Source organism: Anabrus simplex, chromosome 1 (assembly GCF_040414725.1).
Source record: "Anabrus simplex isolate iqAnaSimp1 chromosome 1, ASM4041472v1, whole genome shotgun sequence".
Lineage (NCBI taxonomy): Eukaryota > Metazoa > Arthropoda > Insecta > Orthoptera > Tettigoniidae > Anabrus > Anabrus simplex.
This window is the reverse complement of record NC_090265.1, coordinates 1,262,314,197-1,262,320,196: the sequence shown is the minus strand read 5'-3', so window position 1 is coordinate 1,262,320,196 and position 6,000 is coordinate 1,262,314,197.

Here is a 6,000-nt window from a genome sequence, read left to right as displayed (position 1 = left end):
GAAATAAATAGAAAAACAAAACTGCCAACGATACCTGTATCAAAAATTAAGATTCGCGGTATAATACCAGACAAAACAGTAGAGTGTAACTTGCAAACATACCTTGAAATTCATATCGGAAGTCGGTACTTCGAACACCCATTTATCGTCATGAACAAGATCAGGCATAACATTATATTAGGCATAGATTTTATGACGATAAGCGGCATGACGATAGATATGGAGCGGCAGGAAATCAGATTTCCTATATATAATGAACAGATAGGGAATGTCCAGGAGAAAATTAAGCTCAATGAAGGACCCAATATGATGAGTGACATGAAAATAGAGGAAGAAGAAGGGAAACATCTATCAGAAAAACATCTAGTATGTTGGAAAGAAGAGGAAGAGATAGAGATGGTTCATGAAGAAATAATGAATAGCATGGAGAAGGTAATGACGATGGAGGATGAAGGAGACAAACCTAACATCGCAGGAGCGGTGGTTAATGCCAAGATATCACCTGTCGAGAAGTCAGAACTTCATGAGATCTTACAAGAGTATTCAGACCTGTTCAAAAACAAACCAGGGCAGGTACCGAACTTTAAATATAAACTTCTAGTAAATGATTGGACACCATATAAGGGCAAATTATACGGTATTCCGGGGAAATATTTCCCTGAGGTCAAGAAAATTATACAAGAAATGGAAAAGGACGGTATAATAGCAAAGACATCCAGTCCATTCTTGAATCCCTTAGTTGTGGTTGTGAAAAGCAACGGGAAACTGAGAATTTGCCTAGACGCTCGTGTATTGAACGGGAAATTAATACCAGAGTATAATAAGGTTCCCAAAATTAGAGACATTATAAAAAGATTCAAGGACATGAAGTATTTTTCCACCATGGATTTTACCAGTTCTTACCATCACATAGTCTTGGAGGAAAAATTCAGACTTTTAACGGGATTCATGTTCGATAATCAAACCTATGTCTACTGTAGGCTTCCATTCGGCCTCCGAAACAGTTGCGCAGTTCTCGTGAGGGCGTTAGACAGGAATTTGACAGCCGAAGTGAAGGAATTTTTAATCTATTATGTGGAAGATTTGATCTTGGCTACCCAGACATTTTCGGATCATTGCGACAAGTTACGGAAATTATTTAAAAACTTAAGAGAAACAGGCTTCAAAATTAATATTGAGAAATCTAAATTCTGTCAGGAAGAAGTACTGTTCGTAGGTCATATGATTGATGGTACGGGGGTACGCCCAAATCCAGTGAAGATCAAAGCTATATGTGATTTTCCTCGTCCAAAACGAATCAAGCAAGTGAGACAATTTCTGGGGATGACACAATTCTTTTCTAGCCATTGTGAGAATTATACTCAAACAGCAGCACCGTTACAAAATTTACTAAAGGTAAACAATCGATGGAAATGGGACGAGAAAGCCGAGAGAGCGTTCCAAAAAATGAAAACATTGATGGTGAAAAGCATAAAGCTAAGCTATCCAGATTATGAAAAGAATTCATAATCCAGTCAGATGCCTCAAACATAGGTATAGGAGCTTGCCTTTACCAGGACGAAAAGGGTCGATCGTCACAGAGAATGTATTTGACTTTCACCAGCCGGAGATTGAAGAAATATGAAATCAATTATACTACTACTGAACAAGAGCTATTGGCCATAATATATGCATTACAACAGTGGCGAAAAACAATCTATGGATATCCAGTACTTGTTAGATCAGATCATAAGGCTCTGGTATTTGGATTAAAGGCTGCAATGACCAGTGAAAGAGTAACTAGGTGGATGTTATTTGTCCAACAATTCCAAGTAGAGATTGGATATTGTAAGGGAAAGGATAATGTCTTAGCAGACGCTTTAAGACGTAATCCCGTGGATAAAGATGAGGAACTCCACAGGATCGAGTTGGTTCCACAAGATGAAGAGATATTGGAGAAATTGCGTGACTTAAGAGGTTTACAACAACAAGACGAGAAGCTGAGACAAATCTCAGATGCATTGGAAAATGAGAATCATGGAAATGAATTGAGGTCAAGGATGATACAGAAATATGGGATCGAACAAGGAATATTGGTAACTAAGATGGATGGAGAAGAAGATAACTTCCGAATTCTATTACCATCGATATTACAGAAGGAAGTAATCTGGCATGCGCACAGAATTACAGGACATGGTGGAGTAGAGAAGGTCACCCAAGTGATACTAGAAAGATTTACGTGGCGAAATCTAAGAAGGACGGTAGCGAGGATAATAAGAACTTGCGATATATGTCAAAGGGTAAAACACGGTAATCGCTTAATTACCCATGAACCAAAGGCTATATTACCTCAAAAAGCTAAAGAAATATACGCCATTGACATTTTTTGAAAGCTACCAACTGCACGAAGGGGACACAAATTCATAGTGGTTGTAATGGATGTGTTTTCTAAATATGTGTCATTACAACCAATTCAAACAGCTAACCCTAAACAAGTACTACAGCGTTTAATCAAGTATGTTCTACCTGATATGGGAAAACCCGAGAGACTGTTATCTGACCGAGGAACACAATTCACATCCATACAATTTAAAGAGGCAATGAAAGAACTAGGAATTAAGCATACGTTCTGCTCGGTAAGACACCCTGAGTCAAACCCAGTCGAAAGATGCATGAGGGAAGTATCTAAATTTTGCCGCATCTACTGTCCTGAACAGCATTGGAAGTGGATAGATGTGATTAGAATAATTGAAGAAAGTATCAACAACACGGTCCACGAATCTAGTGGAGAAATACCAAACCTTGTACATCATAAGGTACAGCCTTCGAGACCTTGGGATATGGTAATTGATCTTCCTAACCGATCAAGTCCAAACCAAGACGAAATCAACCAACGAGTTAGGGAAAGAATGTTTAGACAGTCCCGAAGAAGATTAAGGAGAGTACGCCACAAGAAATTTCGACCTGAATTGAGGGAAGGAGACCTCGTATTAGTCAAAAGATCCTTAATTTCCAACGTGTCAGCAAAAATCTTTGCTAAATTTACGCCTTTGTTCGATGGACCATTCATGATAAAAAGATCCTTCAATAATAATGCGTATGAGATCAGTGATATGGACGGAAGATATAGGGGTATTTATAACGCATCAAATATGAAACCGTATATTAAGGGAGAAGACCGAGGAATACAGACAGATGTTCCAAATGAAACAACGAGATTCGAACCGGAGTGCTTCAAATTAAAGATGGACTGATCTGTAGCTTTTGAATGTTAAAAGGAAATATATATAGACAGAAGGGCACAGAAATGAACAGTGAAAAGTCACATTGATATGTTAAGAATCAAATGTATAAATATATTTAAATAAGTGTAGGGGAAATAATGTGCCATTTCACTGTTATGAGAAGTTACGACCGTAAGTAGAACAAAGATGGAACCCATGTATCTTGGAATAATTAACGCCGAAACGTCTGATCATACCGCATGTGAAGGCGAAAGTACTCACATCAAGTGGGAGAGAAGAAGAATTAAGATCCAGAAGGCAGTGAAAAGGATCGAACGGGAATATTGTTACTAACAATTATGAAAAAGAAATTAGAAAACGAGATTGGATTGCTACCTAAAAATATACGAGTTGAAGACGGAAGTAACTGCACCAGGATTTTAAGGACGGTACAACAAGAAATCAGCTCAGCGGGATAAAGAATGAGTTTTTAGAAGCTACATTGCGAATTGAGTGGGAGACTAATAATTTCATTCAGCGAACTCCAAGAGACGTGAAGAGTGGAAAATAACAGTAACAAGCTTACGTCACTGCAGTCCCTGCTGACGTACTTCACGATATTACCGAAGTGAAGAGTTACAGAAAGGGAATCCTACAATAACTCGAAATTGAGTGAAAAAAGAGAATTAATCATTTCAAATTATAAAATTACATCACCCTAAGGAGAATATTCGACAAGTAAATCAACTCTTTCAAAGGGAACAATCTTCCCATTAGACAGTTTCTCAGTTATTCACAATGGAAATGCTAATTAATCTTATATGCTATTCTATTCCAACTAGACCAGAGATGAACAAGATGCTCTAAGGAGATGATAAGCCAGACTGCCCAAATGGGTGCCGCAGGATGACGTTGCCGACCGAGATGACTGAGCCCAGAGGAGGAATATGCGAATATTTCCTGTCCACCCAGGGAAATAAGAAGCGACGTTTCAATATGTCCTGTCAGCTGGACATATGACGGCGACTGGAGCTGCTGAATTCAGATAAGTCTTACTTTTAAATCAGTGTAATAATGTTTGTATTCAACTGTAAGTGTAGTATGATTTATTAATTTGTTCCGTGCGAAGTGATTAAGCGACAAGAGTGGTGTGATAAGTTAGAATAAAGGTGGATAGGTAATCTTCAGATATGCATGACAAATCCTTAGATAGGTAGTCACTCAGTGATGAAAGCCTACGTTCGAAATGTGATCCATGTAGTGTGAAATTCTGAGTTAGTCAAGGTGACAGTAAGTTGTATGATATGTAAAAGAGCGATATAGATACGTGTGTACATTGGTTATAGTCAATGAATGTCAAGTTAGGAACCAGCAGTAGGATATGCTTGCTAGATAGACAAATCTGTTTATGATAAATGGTGGTTATGACTGAATGAAAGTCATAGTATCTGGAAATGTGTCCATGAACCGTAATTGAAATAATAAGGGCCATGATTGTAAGAAGTGAACCCGTGTTAGTAAGGAGACAGATTATGGTTTTGAAAGTATAATAATATTTTAAGAGAAGTTGATACGTGATTGATGATTTAGAATAATGATAGTTATTGATTCTTCGCGAGGATGAGCACGGTGACGTGGCTATGCACTTAATGGTTTTCATGTAGAGTTTTGCTAATTAGGAATGAACGTGTAGCAATTTCATGTACTGTTTATCTTACGAGCAAGCATAAAGAAATACAAATAAGATCGGAGTGACATCTGTTGGTTAGAACGCACACTTGGTAGTGTCAACAAAATCTCAGTTAGGAGGACGAACTAAACACATGTGCTGTCACAAATGTTTTCTAATACCAATCTATTCTCAGACGAGAGGAACGTAGTAACTTCTTAGGCGACATCCTATCACTGATGACTGAATGGAAATGTAGGAATGATATTCAACGGTCAAGTCTTCACACCATGCACAACTCTAGATAGCATATTTCAGACGAGACTAGTAGAGTAGTCGTTAACAAGTATAATATCGCACCTATGTTTAGCTTAAAATGACGAGAGGATTTGGATCTTTAAATGGTATATGTATCTTATTGGTTCTGATTGAACTTTTTATGAGAACTACATTGATTTGAAAGGGGGACTTATCAGACTTCACGCAGAATAAAATGACGTAAATACAGAAGCATGAATATTCAACATTCAATATTCAATATTCAATATTCAATATTCAATATTCAATGTTCATTATTCCATATCCAACATTGTGACTTAATTATGTATGGAAGCATTAGGGAACTATCCTCCCAGGTTAATACCCATAGGTATTTATTAGTATGTTGAGAAGGATAGGATGATTCTATGGCAGTAAATGAATATGAGCTCCGAGGGAGAGCTAAAAGTTAATTCAAACCTGATATGTAGTAGGGAAAAATTCCCAATTCATGAGATATGGTTATAAGTCTCAAAATGCGTCCTGGACACCATGAAGAAGACACCCTCAGTCTATATTTTTGCTTATTGGAACTCATGTTGTAAATATTTTTCTTTTCCTTTGCTAGGGTGCACCCAAACAAATATTTTTTTTTGTTACCCAGGTAAGTTACTAGCTATACAGATAAATTTTTCTTTAGTTGTCCAAGTAAGTTTTCAATTACTTATACGAATTTTTAATTACCTATGTTAGGAAATATTTCACTAATTTAAGTATTCAAACATATTTGACTTCGTTTCAATCCATTAATTGAACGCTTTATTCCAATTTGATTATTGCTTTAAGGGCCTAAGAGGGAGAATTTGACAT